Raw genomic sequence first — 22682 nt, 5'->3', positions numbered from 1 at the left:
TATCAAGTGTATTTTCTTCATCTATTGATAAAATCATATGACTTTATCTTCATTCTTTTGAGATAGTGTATCATGTTGGTTTGTTTGTTTGTTTATTGGTACCAGGGATTGAAGCCAGGGCACTTAACCACTGAGCCACACACCCAGCCTTTTTATTTTTTATTTTGAGACGAGGTCTCACTAAGTTACCTAGGGCCTCACTAAGTTGCTGAGGCTGGCCTCGGACTTGAAATCCTCCTGCCTCAGTCTCCTGAGCTGCTGGGATTACAGGTGTGTGCCAACACACTGGCTCTCATGTTTATTGATTCATGTATTTTTGAACCTTCCTTAAATACCCAGGATGAATTCCACTTGATCACAGTGAATAATCTTTTTAATGTACTGTTGGATTGGACTTGCTATTGTTTTACCTCTATATTCATGAAGGATATTAGCCTGCAAGTTTCTTTTTAAATTTCTTTTTCTTTCCTTTCTTCCCAGTACTAGTGAAAGAAGCAAGGACCTACACATTCTAGGCACACTACCATTGAGTTATATCCCCAGTCCTGTTTTCTTTTTTGTCTTGTGTCCTTGACTGGTTTTGGTATCATAGTACTGCTGGCCTCATAGATAAAGAATCTCTCTGCTTCATTTTTTTTATAATTAAAGAAAAAGATGGTATCAGTTCTTCATTAAATATTTGGTAGAGCTCAGCAATGAAGTCATCTAGTCCTGAATTTTCTTTCATGGGAGAGTATTTTTTATTACCGATTTAATCTCATTTCTTGTTATTGAGATCCTGTCTCAAAATAAAATAAAAAGGCTGGTGTGCTTGCCCAGCATGCACAATGCCCTGGGTTCAGTCCACAGTACCACAAAAAGAAAAAAATACATATTACATGAAAATGGAAGTGTGTACCCCAAATTAGAGCACCCGAATACATATATTTGGGTTTATTTCTTTATGATGCAATCTTGGCAAAGTGCATGTGCCCAGGAATTTGACCATTTTTTCTAGGTATCAAATTTGTTGGTTTAATTCTGTTCATAATAACGTCCATCGATTGTTTGTATTTCTGAGATACCAGTTGTAATGTCTACCTTGCCATCTCTGATTTTATTTATTTGAATCTTCTCTTTCTCTTTCTTAATCCACCTAAGGGTTTGTCCATATTAGTTATCTTGTTGATAATATTTTGTTCACCTTTTGTAGTATTCCATTATTGTTTGTGTCTAATTTATTTCTGCTCTCATCTTTATTATTTTTTCTTTCTACTGATTTTGGGTTTAGTTTCTTGCCCTCCTAGTTCCTAGAGATGAAGTGAGATGTTGTTTAAGATCTTTTGGCTCTTTGATATAGGTATTGATTGATATAAACTTCCCTCTTGGTACTGCTTTTGCTGTTACCCATAGGGTTTGAGTATTTGTGTCTCCATTTTGATTTGTCTAAAGAATTTCTTTTTAATCTCCTTGTTGATTATTTCATTGATCCATTGGTTGTTCAGAGCTGAACTGTTTAATTTTCATGTATTTGTATAGTTTGCAAAGTCTGTCTTGTTATTGATTTCTAGATTTATTGCAACGTGGTTGGAAATTATTTTCTATAATTTCAAATTTTTAAAATTTGATGAGACTTATTTTATGGCCTATTGTATGACCTGTGCTGGAAAATGATCCACATACTAATGAGAAGAATGTGTATTCTGCAATTGTTGGTTAGAATTTTCTGTAAATATGTTAGGTCCATTTGGTCTTGAGTGCAAGTTAACAATAGTTTCTTTGTTGATTTTCTGTCTGGATGAACTCTCCACTGTGGAAATTAGGTTGTTAATTTCCCCAAGTATTCTGTGTTGGAGTCTATCTTCTCCCTCTAGATCTGTTAGTATTCGCTTTATATATTCGGGTGCTCTAATTTGGGGTACACATTTCCATTTTCATGTACTATGTACTTTTTTCTTTTTGTGGTACTGTGGATTGAACCCAGGGCATTGTGTATGCTGGGCAAGCACACTAGCCTTTTTATTTTATTTTGAGACAGGATCTCAAAGTTTCCCAGATTAGCCTCAAACTTGCAACCCTCCTCCTCTGCTGCCCAAGTAGCTGAGATTCTGGGCATGCAGCACTATTTCCAGCCATTTGCATGTAATACCTTGTTACATCCCTTCACTTTCAGTCTGTGCATGTCTTTAGAGGTGAAGCAAGTTTCCTGTAAACAATATATTGTGGGGTGATTGTGTTTTATCCATTCAGTTACTCTATGTCTTTTGATTTGGGAATTTTATCCATTTATATTCCAGGTAATTAAAAATATATAAGGTCTAACTAAAGTCACTTCATAACTTGTTTTCCAGTTTTATTTTAGTTTTTTTCCTTTTATTCACTTTCTAACTGTCCTCCTTTGTGATTAAATGATTTGTTCTTTTAGTGTATTTTGATTCTTTGTTTATTATTTTTGGTGTGTCTATTAAACATTTTTGTTTTGTGATTATTATAAGGCTTAAAACATCTTTTGAATACGAGAAGCTGTTTTAAAATAAGAGCAACTTAACATTTTATAAAGATAAGAAAAAAAGAAATAGAAATATGCTAATAAAAAATTCCATAGCAAAACCTTACAGGTCAGAGGAGAGTGCCCATTCTTATCCACAGTCTGACTTTTTGATGTCCCATTTTATATTTTTCTCTATTACCAATCACTTAAAATGTCAATGTAGCTATTATTTTAGTTAATTTATTTTTTAGTCTTCATATGAAAGATATGAATGGTTTACACACAATGTTTACGGTATTAAAACATTCTGAATTTGTGTCTATACTTACTGTTACCAGGGAGTTTTATATCATCCCATGTTTTGTTCTTACTCATTATCATCTCTTTCAGTTTGAAGTACTCCATTTAGCATATTTTTTCAGGACAGGTCTATTAGAGACATATTCTCTCAGCTTTTGTTTGCTTTGGAATGTCTTTTTTTCCCTCCCATTTCTAAAGAAAAGTTTTGCTTTGTACAATATTCTTGGTTGGCAGACTTTTTTTCCTTTTCAGTATCATGAAAATCTTAAGACACTCTCCCCTAACCTGTAAGGTTTCTGATAAGTATGCTGTTGGGCAAATTTGAACATATTTGTGTATTATCTATTTCTTTTCTCTTGTTGCCTTGAGAATCTTCTCCTTATCTATAACCTTTGAGAGCTTGACTATAATATGCCTTTGGTAGATCCGATTGGTATAAATTTGAATGGTCATCTTCGGTCTTCCTGTACCTGGATATTTGTATCTTTCTCTGGGTTTGGGAAGGTTTCCATTATGATCTCTTTGAATAAACTTTCTACCCCTTTGGCATTCTCAAGTTCCTCCTGAGCCACAATAATCCAAATATTAGCTCTTTTAATGGTATCCCAAAGTTCCCATAAGCTTTCTTCATTCCTCTTCATTCTTTTTCTCCTTCAACTATGTGTTTTCAAATAGCCTATCTTGGGCTGGGAAGATAGCTCAGTCTGTAGAGTGCCTGTGTTGTAAGCACAAATCCCTGGGCTCGATCCCCAGCTCTGCAAAATAAAAGAAAATAGCCTGTCTTTGAGCTCACTAATTGTCTCTTCTGTTTAATTTATCCTGCTATTAATACCTCTGTCATTTTTAAATTTTACTTAATGCATTTGTAAGGTCAAGGGTTTCTGGTTTTCTATTATGTTTATTATTGCTTCCATTTCTCTATAAAGTTTCTCTTTTAGAATATTGAGTCATTTTGGTGTGTTTTCTTGGACCTCATTGTGGCTCCTTAAACCAACTATTTTAAATTCTCCATAGAAAAGTTTGCCGATAATGGTAACTATCTGGACAGCACCTGACACCTCATTTTGACCATTAGGTAATGTTAACATTTCCTGAATGTTCTTGATACTTGCTGCACATTGAAGGATTAGGTAATTTTTCCAATCTTTGTAATCTGGCTTTATATATTTGCCTGTCTTTCTGAAAATTCTAAGCAAACTGCTTATTTCCTCTAAGCCTGTAACAACTTTCCCTATTTCAGCACTAGATGTCAACCAGGTCCATGTTTACCACAAGTGCACTGTTGATACATTGTCACTATTTTGGCACTAGAAGATAGCCAAAACCCAATTTGGTCCCAAATACACTGTTGGTGTGCTGTTCAGCATAAACTGGTGGAGTATTTAAAATGAGTAGTCTGCCCTCACAAGTATCTCCCATAGTCAGTAGAGGCCCAGAAGTTCTATCCACAGTCACTCACCCAAGAATCCCAAGGAATTCTGCCTTGCTCTAGACACAATCACTACTAGAGGAACCATCCCCAGGCTCCTCTGCCATGTCTGTGGCCACCAAAGTGAAAATGTATATCACACTCTTAGCCCACAGCCTGATGAGAGCACTACAGCTCTGAGTTAGGACCAAGGTTCATACTATTATGTTGTGTCTACTACTGAGGTGGACTCATGGTCTAAGACCCACGCAACTAGTCACAGGTGATTCTGGATAGAATAAAAGTCTAGTATGTCGGGACCACATATCTCTGCTTGCAGCAGGACTGCTCCAGAGACTCTTATCTGTGGACAAAGGCTGGGAGATGATAGCCATTAAGAACTACCCAATGTTCTACTTCACCAGTCCAACACTGAGTTCCAAGGCCATATCCTGAGCTTATTACCTTGTCATATCTCCAAGAGAACAGAGTCTTACTTCCTGCTAGCCTGTCCAGGATTGGTGTTGTATAGATCAAGGCAGTAACTTGGCCACCTGCAGTAACACTAAGCTGAGTTCTACCTGAATCTCACAGGTGCAAGGACCTGCACAGTCTCAGGAGCACACTGAGGCCTATGCCATACCTGACAGTGATGCAGATCAAAACATGATTTCTTCCCACTAGGGTACAGGCTCTGTGTGGTGCTAGGGTAGATCTAGAGGCTCCATCTGAAAACACTGACCTGGTGACAATTGTGCAGCCTAAGTTTGGAGAATGGGTGGTGGAGAAAGTCCCTTGGCCATCAAGGCTGATGCTAAAGTTGGGCTACACCAGAGTCTCACAGTTGCAGGAGCTTGCACAATCTCAGGCGATTGGGGTAATATACCTAAGGCACATTCCAAGACTGGTACTGAACCAGGTCAAAATTCAAATGTGTCCTGCCAACATACACTTTTCTGCCTGGTGCTAGGGCAGATCTAGAGGCTTTGTCTGCAAGGTCCAATATGGGTATAAGGGCTTTTTTTTTCCTTACCTGGTGTTTGGTCCCACCAAGGTAGGCCAAGAATTGAACTTCAAGACAAAGTCCCATGTTAGCTTCCATGCCCTGTTCCCAAGCGAGTGGAGTCCTGCTGCCTGATTTGCCACCCAAGGTTGGGGGAGGAGGGTTGATGGAGTCAGTCTCTTTACCATCTAGCTAACATATTTCCAGGAGCTTAACCTGAAAATATTGTCCTGTAAGTAGAGGTTATAGGTTCTGTGCAGAACTAGGTTTCACTATGGTGGATCTGGTAATGGGTTTTCAAGTCTAAGGTCTGGACCTAATTCTCTGTCCCTACTCCACTGGGAGTTGGGAGAGGATTGACATGTGAAACTTTTCTTCCTGCATTCTTTAATTCATCTCATTATTATTATACTAAAACCTGGAACTACAGTGTCTCACTTGGTCTCCTTAGTTCTTCAAAAGGTAATTTCCTGCATAAAAAGCTCACATTCAAATTCACATGACTGTGGGGAGATAACTGCTGAAGGATACTACTAAGATATCATTTTCCTTTAACTCCTTATTCTGGGTATGTCTAAAGCATTTTCCCTAATTCACCAATACTGGAAATAATATATAGAAGAATAAACCAAGAAATCCCTCACACTTAATCTTTGACATAAATAGTAAAATTTCTAATTAGAATGTTATACTCCATATATGTATAATATGTCAAAATACACTCTACTGTCATGTATATCTAAAAAGAACAAATTTTAAAAAGAAGAAACAAAAATACATACAGTAAAACTAAAAAAAAATAGTAAAATTTTAAGTAAGTGACATCATCAAAAGTTGCAGAATAAAAAAACTCCAGGATTCTGTTCCTTCTCACCTCCCAACACCAAAAAAGTAGCAACTAATAAGAGGGCAAAACCATCATAATCAACATTTTCAGAACTCTGTAATTTAGTAAAAAACTGGCAATAATCAGGGAAGAGTTTAATGAGGTAAAAGATGCTGCATGCAGTAAAGTAGCACTGTGGTGCTATAAATTTCTGCCTACCAACCTTACCCCCAAGTTTGCCAGTGGCCAGGAAGACAGCAGCCCACAGTCATAATGCATGTTCCTAGTAACAGAGAAAGCAATATGGCCTTGTTCTCAAGGAGTTATGCTGGTGTTTTTTGAAATGTCTGGTAACTTCCTCAAGAACTAGTGGAAAGTCTCCTTTGTTACCAGTAACTTAGAGCATTTCCAGAACTGAGGTAGTTTCATGTGCAACTTTTGTCAAAATCATTTTAAGGTAAAATAATTGAACATAGCAGACAGGGTCAGGGAAAAAACCAGGACAGGGAATATACAGAATAAAATGCCTGGAGATGGAGAGGTTGAGACAGGAAAAACTTGCAGGAAAAAGGTATTTTTAAAGCTATAGTGTATACTGGGGTATCAGGAAAGGTATGCCTATATATTGAACTGAGAAGACCAAAGTTTCCCTATTATATGACCTTCATATTTAGTGAAAACAAGAAACAAATACCAAAGGAGTGTTATAAATATCCAATCTTTAAAGAAAGAGACAGTTTTTATTTTTATTTTTGTTTTGGCTTCACATGGTTAAGAGAACTCTTTCAAAAAACTAGTTGATCACACTACAAAAAAATGTGACTTCAGTGGTCCCAAAAATCAAACAATGCAAACTTTTCAAAATAGCTTTTAGGGAGAAAGAATCTTTCCATTTCATCTGGCCATTATCTAAGCTAAGATGTGCACTTGAGAAAGAAGCAATCTGATGTAATGCACTTCCCTAGGAGGATCCACTGCTGGCCATACTTATACCTCTTCACTCTGTCTGCATGGCCTCCTGCCCCGTTCAGTTCTATAAAGTGTACAGACAAGAATAAATGGCCAAGGAAGTTTATGTCAAATATAATACTTGCATATTCCATAGTGGTTGCAAACATCCAGTTCCTAGGGGTGCAACCTATGGCAAGCCTGTCTATCATGGCGTTAATCAACTGAATTTTGCTCATAGTCTTCAGTATGTTGCCAAGGAGTGGCCTGGATATCACTGTGGGTCACTAAGAGTCCTGAATTCTTGCTGTTTGGTGAAGATTTCACTTACAAATTATTTGGCTTATCCTCATTGATCCACTACATAAAGCTATCAGAAAAATAAAATCCTGAAACCCAGTAGATCACCATACTGGTCTACAAGTCAGGACACTGCAGATCCTAAGATCCATGGCCTTCTAAAGGGCCACAAGTTCCATCCCACTATTGGTGGTTCTCACTATGCAACATAAAGATGGTGCAACACTCTACAGCTCCACTGTTACCACTAATAAAAATAATGTTTAAATTCATACCTAATAAAAATTTAGGACAGTCAAACATAGTTTAAAAAAGGCATTATACAAATAATAGTAAGACACATAAGAATATACTAAGCAACAGCCATAAACCCAAGGGATTAAGGAAATTATGATTTCCAGAGTTGCCATAATATTAAAAATGTCCTGTTACAAACAAATTATTGCAAGGCACACAAAGAAACAAAAAAGCATAAATCCAGCCTGAGTGGAAAATTAAATTAATAAAACTACCCCTAAAGAATTTCAGTCATTAGACATACTGGAAAAAGACTTTAAATCGGTTGTCTTAAGTATGCTTATATAACTAAAGGAAACCATGGACAAAGAATGAAATGAAACTAGGAGAACAATGTCTCATCAAATAGACAATACAAGAAAAGAGCTACAAATTACTGAAAAGGATAGACATCAGCAAAATGGGAGATTAGAACCCTCTAGTGCTCATCCCACAGAAAACTCAGGCTTTGGACTATCCCCACTGTCAATTCTGGGAAAATAATAAAGGAAAGATTTCTCATCTCTCATTTGTATTTACCAAATAATCATCAAATTTAAAAAAACCTATAATTTCTCATTACTATGCTAAAACAGAATGAAAGATTATTTAACAGTCATATGTGAGCAATACATAATGATCTATCTATGTTATATTGGTTTTCTTTATTTTTTATTTTTTATTTTTTCTAATTGTTATACATGACAGTAGAATGCATTTTGAAACATTCTACACAAATGGAGCACAACTTCTCATTCCTTTGGCTGTACATGTTGCAGAGTCACACCAATAGTGTAATCATACATGTATATAGGGTAATAATGTCCATCTCATTCCACCGTTCTTCTGTCCTCTCCCTTCACTTCCCTCTGCCCAAGTCAAAGTTCCTTCATTCTTCCCTACCTCTTCATTATGAATCAGCATACACTTAGAGAAAACATTCAGTCTTCAGTTTTTTGGGTTTGGCTTATTTTACTTGGCATGATATTCTCCAACTCTATCCATTTACCTGCAAATGCCATAATTTCATTCTTCTTTAAGGCTGAGTAATGTTCTATTCTGTATATATAGCACATTTTTTTTATCCACTCATCTGTTGAAGGGCAACTATTTTGGTTCCATGGTTTAGCTATCGTGAATTGAGCTGCTATAAACATTGATGTAGCAGTGTCACTGTAGAATGCTGATTTTAAGACCTTTGGATATAAACCAAGAAGTGAGATAGTTAGGTAAAATGATGAATCCATTCCATGTTTTCTGAGGAATCTCCATGCTGCTTTTCAGAGTGGTTGCACCAAATTGCAGTCCCACCAGCAATGTATGAGTGTACATTTTTCTCCACATCCTCACCAACATTTATTATTGTTTGGATTCTTGATAATTGCCATTCTGAATGGAGTGAGATGAAACCTTAGAGTAGTTTTGATTTGCATTTCTCTAATTGCTAGAGATATTGAACATTTTTTCATATATTTGTTCATCAATTATATTTCCTCTTCTGTGAAGTATCTGTTCAGTTCCTTAGCCCATTTAATGATTGGGTTATTTGGTTTTTGGGGTTTTTTTGTTTGTTTTGGTGTTAAGTTTTTCAGGTTCTTTATATATCCTGGAGATTAGTGCTCTATCTGAGGTGCTTGTGGTAAAGATTTCCTCCCACTCTGTAGGCTCTCTCTTCATGTTATTGTTTCCTTTGCTGTGAAGAAACTTTTTAGCTTTGATCCATTCCATTTGTTGATTCTTGATTTTATTTCTTGCATTTCAGGAGTCTTGTTAAGGAAGTCAGGTCCTAAGCCAGCATGATGAAGATTTGGGTCTGCTTTTTCTTCTATTAGGTGCAGGGTCTCTGGTGTAATTGCTAGGTCCTTGACCTTTGAGTTGAGTTTTGTGTAGGGTGAGAGATAGGGGTTTAATTTCATTTTGCTGCATATGGACTTCCAGTTTTCCCAGCACCATTTGTTAAAGAGGCTAACTTTTATCCATTGTATGTTATTGGCACCTTTGTCTAGTATGAGATAACTGTATTTATGTGGGTTTGTCTCTGTGTCTTCTATTCTGTACCTTTGGGCTTCATGTCTATTTTGGTGCCATTTACCATGCCATTTTTGTTCCTCTTGCTCTGTAGTATAAGTTCTGGTATTGTGATGCCTCTTGCTTCACTCTTCTGGCTAACATTGCTTTGGCTATTCTGGGTCTCTTATTTTTCCAAATGAATTTCATGATTGCTTTTTCTAGTACTATGAAGAATGTCATTGGGATTTTAATTGGAATTTCATTAAATCTGTATAGCGCTTTTGGTAGCATGGTCTTTGTGACAATATTAATTCTGCCTATTCAAAAGCATGGGAGATATTTCCATCTTCTAAAGTCTTCTTCAATTTCTTTTTTAGTGTTCTGTAGATTTCATTGTAGAGGTCTTTCCCCTCTTTTGTTAGGTTGATTCCCAAGTATTTTAATTTTTTGAGGTTATTGTGAATGGGCTAGTTTTCTTAATTTCTCTTTCTGAGGATTCATCACTGATGTATAGAAATGCATTTGATTTATGGGTATTGATTTTATATCCTGCTACTTTGCTGAATTCATATATTAGTTCTAGAAGCTTACTGTGGAATTTTTTGGATCCTCTAAATACAGAATCATGTCATTGGCAAATAGTGATAATTTGAGTTCTTTTCCTGTTCCTATCCCTTTAATTTCTTTGATCTGTCTAATTGCTCTGGCTAGAGTTTCAAGGACTCTGTTGAATGGAAGTGGTGAAAGAGGGCATCCCATCTTTTTCCAGTTTTTAGAGGGAGTGTTTTCAATTTTTCTCTATTTAGAATGATGTTGGCCATGGGCTTAGCATAAATAACCTTTACAATGTTCCTACTATCCCTAGTTTTTCTAGTGTTTTGAACATGAAGAGGCACTGTATTTTGTCAAATGCTTTTTTCTGCATCTATTGAGATGATCATAAGGTTCTTGTCTTTAAGTCTATTGTTGTGATGTATTATGTTTATTGATTTCCATATGTTAAATCAACCTTGCATTCCAGGGATGAACCCCACTTGATCATGGTGCACTATCATTTTAATATGTTGTTCTATGCAATTTGTGTGTATTTTCATCAGGGATATTGGTCTGAAATTTTCTTTCCGTGATATGCCTTTGTCTGGTTTTGGTATCAGGGTCATGTTAGCCATGTAGAATGAGTTTGAAAGGGTTCACCTATTTTCTTCTTCATGGATTAATTTGAGGAATATTGGTGTTGATTCTTCTTTGACAGTCTTATAGAACTCGGCTGAGAATCCTTTTGGTCCTGGGTTTTTCTTGGTTGATAGGTTTTTGATGGTGTCTTCTATTTTGTTGCTTGAAATTGATCTGCTTAAATTGTGTATGTCAACTTCAACAATGGAAAGAATTTTCACACAGAAAATCAATAAGGAAACAGCAGATTTGAGCTACACTATATACCAAGTGAACCTAATAGATGCATTCAAAACATTACACCCAACAATAGCAGAATACACATTCTTCTCAAGTGCTCACAAAACGTTCTCCAGGAGAGATCACATGTTAGGTCATAAGACAAAGTCTCAACAAATTTGAGGTTGAATCATCCAAATATTTATTTTGACCACAATGAAATAAAGCTGGCAATCAACAACAGAAGGAAAACTGGAAAATACATGAATATGTGGAAAGGAAACAATACAATATGGAACAACTATTGAATCAAAAAAGAAATCAAAAGGGAAATTAGAAAATATCTTGACATAAATGAAAATATAACATTGCAAAACGTGTGATATAGCAAAAGCAGAATAAAGTAGGAAATTTATCATAATAAATGCTTACATTAAGAAAGAAGAAAGATTTCAAATAAGTAACCTAAATTTAAAACTCAAGGAATTAGGAATAGAAAAACTAAACAGAAAGTTAAAAAAAGAAAAAAATTAAAGGTTAGACCAGAAACCAATCAAAAAGAGAACAGCAAAAGAATAAGAAAAACAACATATCTAGGGCTTTGTTTTTTTGAAAAGAAATACAATTCATAAACCCTTATTTATAATTACATTTCTTAAAAAATAGGTAACGCAAATAAAGTATAAAAATTAAACAAGCGTTAAAACTGATGCCATGGAAATAAAAACAGTCATTAAAAATCAAATTCATATTTGTCTCTTTAATTTAGATCCCATATACATGTGAGACCACACAATATTTTTCTTTTGGGGTAGCAGGAAATGGAGAAAGAAAGGTTAGAGTTTACAAAGCAGCAGATATGTAAGCTGAACAAATCTAGGGATCTAATATACAATATGAGGACTAGAGTTAATACAATCATACTATATTTAGGATTCCTGTAAAATAAGTGAGTTTTAGCTGTTCTTGTGACAAAAACAAAAAATGGGCAAACTTGTGAGATGACAGATATGTTAATATGCTTCACTAAAGTGACCACTTTGTTATCTATACATATCCCATAACATCATTTAAATATCTTAAATATATGCAATAAATTTCATTTTTATTTTTAAGATTTTTGTTTAAATTAATGATTTCTGGATGTAGCAAGTAAGAATCTGATAGTCACCATCCTGTTCTAACAAATAAGAAGTTGTACAAACTGAAAAATCAACAATTCTTCTTAGATCTGTCAGGGAGGTAGGGTCAAAGGGCAAACTACTGCTCAAAATTGGAGAGACTGACAGGCAAATGTAGATAATCATGGCTTGACAGAGCAGAAACCCACAAACACAAATGTGCACAGAAACCAATGCTGATGTAGAAAAACCTGAACTATAATTGATGAATTACTTGAGGCCAAGCATGTACAACTTTGAGAAATTAAAAACACCAGGGAATCATCAGGGGTCTCCATATATTTGAGAGTTTTATCTGAGATTCTCACTATGAATATTGAAGAAAAATCCCTCTGTGCTTCCAGCAGAGTAATGGGGAAATTAATCACTTTTAAATACACCAGAGCATTCTGCCTTTCATAACAGTCATCTCTCAGGAGAAACTATTTAACCAGAGCCTAAACTGCTAAGCTTTCATCAGAGCCTAAATGATCTGGGAGAAAGGAAATACCCAAATCCAGCTGACTTTAGCCATCAATGCAAAGGAAAGGAAATAAACAATTCTAACCACCTCTAGCCTTCTATGTGGAAGAAATGTACAACTCTAGCCCACTATAGCCATACTGTCACACCATGGAGAAGGGGAAAAAACTGAGAAGCGTGTGTGAAGTTCACAGTCCAAGGAAACTAAAAGGTTGAGACCTACTCATAGAACTATAATACTTCCTCTCCCTCCACACCTTACCACTGCATGACTAACAACCTATATAAACAAGTTCTTTGGGACTGATGGGTGTAGCTCAGGGGTAGAGTTGCTTACCTAGCACATGTGAGGCCCCCAGCATAGCATAAATTAAATAAATAAATAAATTTCTTTCACTGGTACTAAAAGGCAAAAAGCAGTTGAATATACAGAGTTAACATCCAAACCAGACTCAGTTATGGAATGGAATTTAAAACAACTCTGGTTAACATGCTAAGAACTTTACTCGATCAAGTAGACAGTAGATAATATGTAAGAGATTTAAAACTCAATAGGTGAAAAACACTAAAAAAATTAAGAATGTCATTGATGGGTTCATTTGTGGACTGGACATGGTTAAGGAAAGAATTCATGAGCTTGAGCATATCTCAATAGAAACTGCCAAAACTGAAAAGCAAAGAGAAAAAAACACTAGAAAAAAACCCCAAATAATCAAGAACTGTGTAACACACATGTGAAAGGAATATTAGAAGAAGAAAGGAATAATAGCAATATGCGAAGCAACAATAACTGACAATTTCTCTCAAATTAATATTAGACACTAAATCACAGTTCCAGGAAATTCAGAGAATTTTTTATTCAATTATGTGTGTGTGTGTGTGTGTGTGTGTTTATATAAAGAAAATGAAAAACAGCAATGATACAATGGAAGGGAGGGAAGAATCAGGATTCTTTTCTTATTAAAAGTTAATCACATTACCTGTGAAGTGGTATAGTGTTATTTAAACATGGACTTGGATTATGCGTAAATGTTTACAGCAAACTCCAAGTCAACCACCTAAAAATGTAAAAAAGAAAAAGAAATACAACTAATATGGCAAGAAAGGAGAGAAAATAGAATCATGAAAGCTATCCCACTCCTCAGTTTATACCCAAAGGACTTAAAATCAGCATATTACAGTGATGCAGCCACATCAATGTTTATAGCAGCTCAATTCACAATAGCTAAACTATGGAACCAACCTAGGTGCCCTTCAACAGAAAAATGGATAAAGAAATTGTGGTACATATACACAATGGAATATTACTTAGCCTTAAAGAAGAATGTAGTTATGGTATTTGCAGGTAAATGGATGGAGCTGGAGAATATCATGGTAAGTGAAATAAGCCAATCCCAAAAAACCAAAGGCAAAATGTTTTCTCTGATATGTGGATGATGATCCATCATGGGGGTGGGGCATAGGGAAGAATGAAGGAACTTTGGATTAGGCAGAGGGGAGTGAGGGGGGAGCAGGAGGCGTGGGGGTAGGAAAGATAGTAGAATGAGATGAACATTATTACCCTATGTACATGTATGATTGCACGAATGGTATGACTCTGAATCGTGTACAGTCAGAGAAATGAGAAGGTGTACTCCATTTTATACAATGAGTTGACATGCATTCTGTCACATATAACTAGTTAGAAGAAATAAATAAATAATACATATTTAAAAAATAAAAAGTGCACAGTTAAAATTATAAGAGGCAGAAAAAGTGAAAGACAAAAATAGGAACAAAGAAAACCACCATTCTTCTCTTTTTCTGTCCCTCCTTTCCTATGTACATATATGAATATAACACAGTGAATTTCACCTTTTTGTATAGCGCACTGGTTTTTAAAAAACTATAAACAAAAAACTCACTGAAAACTAGGTATCAAATAGGAAACAGTAAAAAAAGTAGTACATATTATATCAACAATAGCAATAATCCTTAAATCTTAAATGTGATTTAAAGCACCAATTAAAAGAAAGATTATCAAAAACAAGACCAAACTATCTAAATGTTGTGTATACAAATCCCACTTTAGTTGGCCCCCAATGCCCACCTCATTCACCTGGCCTGGCCTGGCCATGATCAAGGCAATCCTCATCTTCAATAACCACAGAAAGTCACATCTCTCCAAATTCTACCAGCCCTACACTGAAGATAACACAATAGCAAATCATTAGAGAAACTTTCCATTTGGTATCTAAAAGAGATGAAATTGTTCTTAATTTGCTAGGAGGATTTTGATAATCGGTCTTAAGCTGTGTAATTTACTGTGACCTAGGGAGTTAAATCTAATTAATTGGAGAATCCAACAACACACTAATTTATAGACATTATGTGACATTGTTTTGTCTTCTGTGTGGATTCTTCAGAAGGTGAACTTGGAATTTTAAATCCAATTCAACTATTCATGGAAATATTAGACAAATGTTTTGAAAATATCTGTGAACTGGATATAATTTTCCATAAAGACAATGTTCACAATATTCTAACAGAAATGGTGTTGGGGGAACAGTATTGGAGACCAATATAAATGAGACTGTTACACAAATAGATGCACAAAACAAAGTGGAGAAATCTGAAGTTCTAGCTTTTGTTGTATTAGCTGTAAAGAATATGAATCTTCCTGAAATCCCAAGAAATATTAACATTGGTCACATCAGTATAAAAGTGCCAAACCTGTACTTCTTTAAATAAAATATTAAATAGGTCATTCCAAGGTAAAATCTGGGAGGAAATTTATCTATGTTTACCATGCAATTGCTTATCAAAATAGAAGAACTGGGCACCCTGGCACACGCCTGTAATTCCAGTGGCTCTGGAGGCTGAGGCAGGAGGATCATGAGTTCAAAGCCAGATTGGGCAATTTAGTGAGGCCCTAATGAACTTAGTGAGACCCTGCCTCTAAATAAAAATTTTTAAAAAGGGCTGGGTATGTGGCTCAGTGGGTACTGGATTCAATCCCCAGTACCAAAAAAAAAAAAAAGAGTCTTAACTTTTGTTTTTGGATTTAAGTCAAACTACAGAAGTTGAAAGGTTTGTTTTTTTTTTGTTTTTTTTTTTCTCAGTGATTTTAAAGAAATTGAGTAGCCTCTCTGTATTGGCTAGAATTTTGAAAAGTGAGCTATTTCTTTAATTATGTATAACCCAAAATGTTTGGGCTTTGTATGGATCACAAGTGCAGCATTCATTATTTCTATTTGTCACAATTGTTTAAAGAACCAAATGTGTATTGCATGAAAACATTATGAATGTTTTCTCTAAATTTAAATAAACTTCAAGGTAACTGGGGGAGAAAAGAACCCCCCTTTAAACATAAAGACACATATAGAATAAAAGTAAATGAATGAAGGAAGATATTCTATGCTAATGCTGATCAAATAATAAAGTAGTGCAGTAGTCCTCCCTCCCCTCACCTCTCCCCGTTTGTTTACAAGGGATATGTTCCATGACCCTCAGTGAATGCCTAAAACCACCAATTATACAAAACCCTATATATACTGTTTTTTTCCTAAATGTACGTACTTGTGGTAAAGTTTAATTTACAAGTCAGATTCAGTAAGGGATTAACAATAACTTACCATATATCTTAGCAACTTCAGTAAACAATTTTTTCTTCCTTATTTGGTTGAGAACTTTTTTTTTTACTCAAAGGAAGCACTTTTCAGCTTCCATTTGACATATCTAAATGACCAGCACCACTGCTCTTGTTCTTTGGAATCATTATTAAGTAAAATAAAGGTTACATGAACACAAGTACTGCAATACCATGCCAATCTTATAACTAAGACAGCTAATAAGTAACTGATGGGCAGGTAGCATATACAAAATGGATACAGTGGAAAAAGGGATGATTAACACCCCAGGCAGGAAAGAACAGGTTAGCAGAACAGCTGCAATTTAAAACTTCTAAAATATTTATTTCTGGAATTTTTCATTTACTTTTTCCAGATGATAGATGACTTGGATAACTGAAACCACAAAAATGAAACCAGAGGTAAAGGGGGAATACTGTAGCTATATTATTTCCAGAAAGAGCAGGCTTCAGACTAAGAAAAGCTATCAAAAATAAAGAGGGGCACTACACAATAATGAAGGAATCAATTTGTCAAGAAGACATAACATCCCTTAACCTCTATGTGCCCAAAAACACATCATCAAATATTTGAGACAACTGATAAAACTGCAAAGAGAAACAGATGGATTCACTATTATATTTGGAGGCTTCAACACCCTTCTATTAGGAATGGACAGATAAAGCAGGCAGAAAATCATTAACAACATTCCTGAACTCAACAACACCATCATTCAGCTGGATATAATGGACAAGTATATACTACTTCATCCAACAACAACATAATACATTATTCTCAAGTCTGGTGGAATAGCCATCAAGAAAGAGCATATTCTAGGAAATAAAGTACACATTAAATTTTTTAAAGACTAGATATCATACAATGACTGCCACAGATCACAATGGAGTTAAAATACAAATCATTAAAAGAAAGCTGAAAAATCCCAAAATATGTGGAGCTTAAACAGGACATCTCTAAATAAAGGATCAATGTATAAATCTCAAGAGAAATTTTAAAACATTTTGAAAATGAAAATGTAACTCATCAAAATTTGTGTGATATAGTAAAAGTAGTGTTATATAGGGAAGTTTATAGAACTGAATGCATATATTAGAAAATAACAAAGAGCTAAAATCAAGCACCTAAGCTCCTACCCTAGGAAAACCTGAAAAAGAAGAGTAAATTAAATCCCAAGTAATCAGAAGAAAATAAATAATAAATATTAAAACCAAAATCAATGAAATTGAAAATGAAAAACAGAAAATCGATGAAACCAAAAGCTATTTCTTTGAAAAGATCAACAAAATTTTTAAGCCTCTAGCCAGCTAATGAAGAAACAAAAGAGAATTCTGTAAACATTTTTTAAAAGAATTAAAACCACTCCTTTTAAAACTGTTCCAAAAAATTGAAGAGAAGGGAACAGTTCCAAATGTATTTTATGAGGCCAGCATTACCCTAATACTGAAACCAGACAAGGACACTACGAAGAAAAGGAAAATTACAAACCAATAGCCCTTATAAAAATAGATGCAAAAATCCTCAAAAAATATTAACAATCCTAATTCAACAACATATTAAAAAATCATTCAGTATCATCAAGTAAGATTCATCCCAGAAATATACAGATGTTTCCATATATGCAAATCTATAAACATGATATATCATAATTGCAGAATGAAGGACAAAAACTCTATGATCATTTCAATGGATATAGAAAAAACATTTGACAATGTCTATGCCTTTTCATGATCAAAACTCTCAACAAATTAGGTATAGAAGGAAGGTACCCAAACACAATAAAGAACATATATAATAGATCAAAATTTAACATCATACTCAAAAGTGTAAACCTTATCTTAGAGAATCTAGACGAAGGTAAGGATGTTCAATCTCACCAAAAAAAGAAATACTATTTATCCAAATTAGAAAGGGGAAAAGTTAAAATGTCTCTGCCAATGCCATGATTTATATAAAGAAAACCTTGAAGATTTCATCAAAATGCTATTAAAACTAATCAATGAATTCCATAAAGTTGTAGGACAATTAAAAAAATCAGTTACATCCTGTAAACTAACAATGAATTATCCAAAATACAAATTAAGAAAATAATCCTCTTAGAGTAGTATCAAAAAGAATAAAATATTAGGAGTCAATTTATCAAAGGAGTTGAAAGATTATACACTGATGACTATAAAACAAGGATTAAAGAAAATAAAAATGATACAAATAAATGGAAAGATGTCGTGTGTTCATGGACTGGAAAAATTAATATTGTTCAGATGTCCATAATAGCTACAGCAATCTACAGCAATCTACAGTTTCAGTGCAATCCCTATTAAAATTCCAATGACATTTTTCACAGAAAGAGATAATGCTAAAATTGAAATCAAATAAAAAGGACCTCAAATAGCTAAAACCAATGTTGTGTAAGAAGAATAAAGCTATATTACAAAGCTATAAAAATTATAAAGTATGGTAATGTCATGAAAATAGATATATAGACTGATAAAAAGGGAACCCAGAAATAGATCCACACATTTATAGTCAACTGATCTTTCACAAGGTTTCTAAGAACACACAATGGGAAAAGGATAGTCTCTTCAACAAACAGTGCTGGAAAAACTGAATAGACACTGCAAAAAAAAATCAGAGCCTCATATTAGAACATAAACAAAAAATTCAAACTTGATTAAATACATAAGTCCTGAAACTGTAAGTTTACTAGAAGAAAACATGGGGAAGTCCCATGGCATGGGCAATGACTTTTTGGATATGACAGCACAAGCACAGCAAACAATAGAAGCAAAAGTAGACAAGTGGGACCACATCAAAAGAAGAAAATCAACAAAAATCAAAGGCAATCTGTAGAATACAAGAAAGTATTTGCGAACTACATATCCAACAAGGGGTTAATATCTAAACTAAGGAAAGAAATATCTAAACTAAGGAACTCATACAACACAATAAAAAATAAAAACTACAAATAACAGTTATAAAAGGGGCTGAAGTCTCGAATAAATATTTTTCCAAAGAAAACATACAAATGGCCAACGGATATAGCAAAGATGCTAGCATTAATAATCATAGAGAAATACAAATCAAAGCAACAATGAGCTATCACCTCACATCTGTTAGGAAGGTTATTCTCAAAAGTCAAAAGATAAAAAGTGTTGGCAAGGATGGGAAGAAATGGAAAACCTTACACATGATAGTGGGAATGTAAATTGGTATAGCCATCATGGAAAACAGCAAGGAGGTTCCTGAAAATATTAAACAGAGAACTATCATATGATCCAACAATTCCACTTCTAGGGATATATCCAAAGGAAATGAAATCACCACCTTGTAAAGGTATCTGCACTTCCATGATCATTGCAACATTGTTTACAATAGGCAAGAGATAAAAACAACTTAATTGCTGACAGGTGAATGGATAAATAAAATTATATAGATATGTTATAGATATGTAACACATATTTATATGTATATAATATATATATACACATACACACAATGTAATATTATTCAGCCTTTAAAAAGAAGGAAGTGAATGCTGCCATTCATGACAAAATGGATAAACCTGGAGGATATTGCACTAAGTGAAAAAATTCAAACACAGAAAGACAAATACTTCGTGATTTTGTCTATATATGTAATCTAAAAATGTTGAAACCATAGAAACAGAAGGTAGAATGTAGATTAACAGAAGTCAAGGGGGAATGGGGAGATGATGGTCAGTGAGTACAAAGTTTCAGTTATAAGATGAATATGTTCTGGGGATCTAACTTTCAGCATGGTAACTATAGCAAATAATTGATTATATACTTGAAATCAAAGAAGAGAGTAACTTTAAGTGTTCTCACCTTGCACACAAAACAAGGTAAACTATATGAGGTGATGGATATGTTAAGTATTCTGACTGTGGGACTCTTCACAACATATATGAATATCAAAATATCACATTATACAACTTAAATATATATAATATTTCTTGTCATTTAAACCTCAATGAAGCTGGAAAAAAGAAAATACTGTATTTTCCCAATCAAAAAATTTTCAGGCAATCTCAAAAAAGAATAATTTCAATATGTAACTTTAAATTATAAATTTCTTATCATTAGATTCAAACACATAGATTTAATAATATGAAATACCCTTAAAGTAACCACTCTTAAGTGCAATGGGATCCCTGCATTTCATTTATTGGCACTAATAATTTTTTTCTAAATATTTAAAAGTAGTCTCCTTAAGATTGCATCTGATGCATATTTACAATTGGTTTTCTTGCCTTTGTAGCAACCACACTGCTGCAATGAAAATCTTTGAAATATATAAGTTGGTGAAAATGCTAAACAAAAATGCTTATTTGTTTTTTTGTTGGACATTTACTCCCAAGAATTATGTGAATTAGGTCTTCATTTTGTAGTTTGATAGGTAATTTTGAAGAGTTCTTTAGAATTTAACCCTCATTTAAAACAAAATTCCTCTGGGTAATGAAGCTGTTTATAAAATTGTTTTGAATAAGGCTCACGTTTCCAAGAGCCCAACCCAAGTCCTATTAAAGGGAGGTGTGTGCATCTATTTGTAGGATGTCACTATTTGCTAGGATAGAGTACTGCCGGCTTCTAAGAGTTCTTGGCTATTGAGTTACTCATGCTCAACTTGGGCACTAAGCTTCGCCAAGGGTATTTTCAGTATATGATCTCTACATACAACTTTTCAAATTCAATTTTCATGGTTGCCCAAAGCTAGATGACATTCCTTTAGTGATGAATTCCTGAGTTCTCATTCGCCTAACAAATAAGTTATCTGTCTTCATGTGCACTCTCAAATGTCTCCACAAGGAAACTTTGTCTAAGGTCGTATATAAACATACCCTCCATGACAAAAACAATTCACAAGGAGCCCCTAGTAGGCTCCCTTACTTGATCTTATTGTTTCTTGGATCTTTTAGACTAGGAGACGATGAAATGGATAAAACTGTCAGTAAGATGTGGTCCCTGTTCCCCAAAATGCCTTCTTTCACTGGTGGCAGCCCTCCTCAATTCTAGAACATCTCCTGAGTAAACTGCAGTGCTTCAAACTGAAGCACAGACCCTTTTTACCCACACTATGAATGTGTGGGTGGTGGAGAACATAAGGCTGGGAATCAGGAAATCAATCTTTCCCCCAAACAGCAAATCCCTTCACCTCACTGGGCTTCACTTCCCCCTTCAATAAGATGTTTGGAGAGTTCAATGGTTCATACATTCAATTCCATAAGTAAATTACATCTGTCGATATTCCTCATTTCATTTGTTCTGCTGAGTCTCTTCCAGACCCTCCATGTTTCACCTCTGGACTATGTATATAAGTTGGCCCCTATGGTTGTCTAAATCTCTGGGTCCCCCTGACTTGTTATCTCCCCCTTTCTAATATCCACATTTCTAGCCCAACACTCTGTGAGCTCACTTTGTTCTTTGCTGTGCCTGTAGTCTCTTTTTGCACTGGTCTTACTCCCTTAGTCTGTTTGGAACAGGCAGTGCCCACTCCATTACTCACAGCTGTACCTACTTTCCTGATGTCTTCAGACCTTCCTTCCCCCAGAGATACTCTCCAATACCGCAGAAACTGCTTCAGTTTAGGCAGATGGGAACTCATACACCCCTGTTAGAACCATCCCTGTCTGATGCCCAGCAGCAGGAGTCTCTCAAAAAACGCAGCTGAATTGAATTGAACTGATTGAACTACCCTCTGAGAATTGCCATTCCCCAAACTCAGCTCCTGGCCCTTGTCTCCTGTCAAACATTAGCATCTCTACAACTCTTCAGGACAGTTTGTTTACTCTGGCCACAGTCGGGCTGGGGAGACTCTCAAATCCACTTATTGGAGAGGACGGGGTGGGGGTGGGGGACTGGCAGGCAAGAAGGAGCCTAGCCACACCGTTCATTGTGAGTTATAGTATTTTTTAAGTGTCCCTGCCCTTTCCCCTCACAAATCCTTTTGTTAAAGAACACTTGTGTCCAATCCTATGATTCAGCAATTTCCTCTCCTAGACCCTTTTCACTTTGGGGCCGCAGCTGCCGCAGACCCTTATGAAACAAAATCCACACAATGAAACGGCCAAGAAGATAGGTTTGCAAATTGGGAGCGCTAATCTCAAGAGAACGGAAGAAAAGGTTGGCCGGTCCCACGATTGCGCAAATGAGTGAATAGACTGGTATACAAAGAGGTAACGGCCCTCCTGTCAAAGGACTCGGGAGCAGTGGCTTTCCATTCCCGGGCTTGGGGAGGCACACATTGAGTCAATGTCTTTTGATGTCCCTCGATGAGTTCTTCCTCTTTTCAGAAGGCCAGGCTGCAGCGGCTGGCTGTTAGGCGGGAAGGACTAAGGACCACCTGCCGAGTCTCAGTAGTCTCAGAACCATCTAGATTTGGGAATTGGAATCTCCACAGAACTTAACTAAGAGAAAGAGGGCCATTCCTCGGTCACTCATGTGTTCTTGGCCCGGCTAAGAG

At 35.4% G+C, this 22682-nt stretch overlaps 1 pseudogene; it reads left to right on the top strand.

Annotated features, from left to right (window-relative positions):
• Positions 1-14690: 14690 nt before the first annotated feature.
• LOC124972539 (AP-3 complex subunit sigma-1-like) lies at positions 14691-15306 on the top strand (annotated as a pseudogene).
• The last annotated feature ends 7376 nt before the right edge of the window (positions 15307-22682 follow it).

The sequence above is a fragment of the Sciurus carolinensis genome, chromosome X, assembly GCF_902686445.1.
Source record: "Sciurus carolinensis chromosome X, mSciCar1.2, whole genome shotgun sequence".
Classification (NCBI taxonomy): Eukaryota; Metazoa; Chordata; class Mammalia; order Rodentia; family Sciuridae; genus Sciurus; species Sciurus carolinensis.
The sequence above is the reverse complement of the archived record's forward strand: the minus strand, read 5'-3'. Positions and strand labels throughout refer to the sequence as shown.